Source organism: Pygoscelis adeliae, unplaced genomic scaffold, assembly GCF_000699105.1.
Source record: "Pygoscelis adeliae isolate BGI_AS28 unplaced genomic scaffold, ASM69910v1 Scaffold173, whole genome shotgun sequence".
NCBI lineage: Eukaryota > Metazoa > Chordata > Aves > Sphenisciformes > Spheniscidae > Pygoscelis > Pygoscelis adeliae.
The window spans coordinates 282,071-284,990 of record NW_008824409.1 but is presented as its reverse complement, the minus strand read 5'-3'; positions in this window follow the sequence as shown (position 1 = coordinate 284,990).

The following is a 2,920-nucleotide window of genomic DNA, read 5'->3' as shown; positions in this document are numbered from 1 at the left end:
ACCTAGATGCAGATGCTCAGTGCTAATATAGGTATCCGATTCCAGGAATCAGCCAAAATCAGTACATCAAAGCTGCAGATGCTTCTACAAACTGATCATCCCAATAACATGCAGGTAGAGCAAACTTACTTTGCATCACTCTCTTAAGCACATAAGCACTACAGCCACCATGTAATTTTCTCCACTAGCTATCAAGTATCCACTATGCACAACTTGCTCATCCTAAATACCATCTTCTACTGCTACTACCCGAAACAGAAAACTTGCTTAGGACAGACCACCGAGCAGGGGGAAAGCGCAATTTGCACTGGCATTGCACACAGTTATGAACGACCGTCCCAGCCAGCCAGACGCAGCTTTCCCTCTAGCTGGAGCAAGCATAAGGAACCGAAGCGTCACAGAACGACCGACACCAGAGCAGTGCGGTACCTGACGGGTGCCGCTGGACCGGCAAACTCCAAACAAGGGAGGACTCAGACAGCCACAGGTGCAATGCGCACAACTGGCACTACTTTGGATACATACAGACTAAGAGCTTGGGGAACGCATCTAACTTACTCTTGAATTTCCAGACAGGCTGTCTTAGAAGGACACCAGCACACCCAAGGGATTTGCTCAAACCTGTTTTTCTTCCGGACACAAACAGGAAGGGCTTGAAGCTCATCAGCAACCAAAATGTGCACATGGCAGATTTATCCTTGCTCTGCAGCTCTGGGGACACCTTTCATAACATTGAAGTCTGCACTGAGCTCTGCAGCTGGCCCACACGCGCCTCTTCCTTACGACGATGTCTCCTCCTCCTCGAAAAGCCAACAGGAACTCACAGCAGGGCTTGGTAGGGTATCTCCCTCACCAACAGCCAACATCAGGAAACACTTTCTCTGCTCCAGCTCTCTGATCTCACTTTTACCTCCACAACAACACCCGAACGGCCGGTCAGCACTCATCACTGTGCACCAGGGGACATGGCCAGGCACCAGCATCTGCAGCAGGAATACTCTCTGAAGTAATGTGCCGTGGTGGGTTGACCCCAGCAGCTGAGCCAGGGTTCCTTCCCGAGCAGCAGACGCCACCACTGCCGTAGAAAAGCCAGCATGTCCTGCTTTTTCAAGGAGGCATTGGGCTGCGGCCAGGAGAGCCAGCCTGCTCCTCCCGCTGCTCAGGAAACAGATGAACGTCCTGCCTAACACATCACAGGTCAGCCACCCCCATGTTCCCACTGCACCTATTTTAACCACAAAGTCAATACCAGGCTTTTCTTCGTAAGAAATAGGCTCACATCAGTTGCACAGCTATTCCCCAACCTTCCTGTGCCGCATACTACCAGGAAAAGCAATCCTGTTTGGGATGTGCTACACCTACATCCTTCAGTACACCTGTGGAGAGACAGAAAGTGCTCACATGGGACTTGAACTTGTTTGAGCAGGGTCCCCAAAAAGGGGCAGTGGCACCAGCAGAGACCAGACTGTACCTGCAGGGCAAGAACCACACGGGAAGGCTGCGGCAGACCAGCCGCCCCAAGGAGCGCCCAGAGGGGCCAGGCAGGCTGCACACGCGCACAGGACCAGAGCTCCTCCGTTTCTCTGATCAGACTTTGTAACAGATTTGAGAAATGAGGTTGGGCTGCTTGCTTTATCCCTCTAGAAAATGGGGTCACCAGAAGGGGGGGGTGATGAAAAAGACAGGAAAGGACTGATAAACATATACTCTCTATCCTCTATAATCTGTCCACCTGCCTCAAGGCAGCAAAATAAGGGAAAACAGAAATAATCTGCTCTCATTACATATGTGCAAGCCTTTCTGACAACAGATTTACTGTTGCCCGCACAGGGACCAGCACCCTCCCACATAAAATATGTAAACACAGTTTTAAACAAGTAGCAGTCCACAGTGAATGCTCACGTCTGCACCACACAGGTGCGAGCCCAGCACACCCCTGCTTGGTGCTCACCGTAACGTGAGCTTGGGACGCTGCTGCAAGCTGATTTATTGGGGAGAAAAATCTGAAGTAGTCTGTAGGGACTCAAAGATTAAAGGGGACCAAACAGCCTTCTCCACTCCTAGTTCCCATTAAGCAAAACAAGACCCACTGGCAGGAAAAAAAGTGACAAAACATGATCCAAAAAGTTATCTTAAGCCTCTTCAGGTATCAGCCTGATACCTCTTGCCCTCCTTCAGCAGAAAGCCTAGTGAATTATTCATGTTGCACCAATTTATGAAATTTAACACTAACACCTGAAAATACAGTGAACGTACTTGCAGATCCTGGTCCAATACCTAAACACTCGACATTCACCCAGCAGATATCAGGACAAGATAGCAATGACCTAGAGAAGCCTAGTTAAGCTGTGCTAGAAACCCACCACCCCCGAGTCACACCTAAAGGCACAACCTGGTAGTTTCACCAGCTGACATTGACTAGCCTAGACCACAGACGCTCTCATAACCAGATCTCTCCTTCGCATCCTTCAGCTGCATACCACGGCAGAGAGTCCCACTCCTACCAACTTTATTACAATTCCCGGTCTTACATTTCTCCCGTTAGATTTACAGAACACCAGTTTCTTGATCAGAGCACCATGCATTCTTTTATTTTTAAGAAAGCTCCAGGCTGACCCATCTTAGGGCGCTCACAAGGCAGCTCCTCACTGTTGGATACCAGCAGGGCCAAGCAGCAGGTCTCGAGGAGCACTGCTCCGCAGACCCAGGCCCTGCCCCAAGCAGGGGCGTTGGAACCGGTCACCCTTCCAGCTCCATGACACCATGACTTGAGTCCATGGTCGCAGGTAACAGTCAGCCATTGCTGACAGGATTTAGTGGGTCATCTAGAATTAGGAAAAATTCATATTCAAAAATATCCAAAACATCCATAGCAAGGAGAGAAGGCTGATATTCACAGCAGCTGTGTTTAGCTGCACAC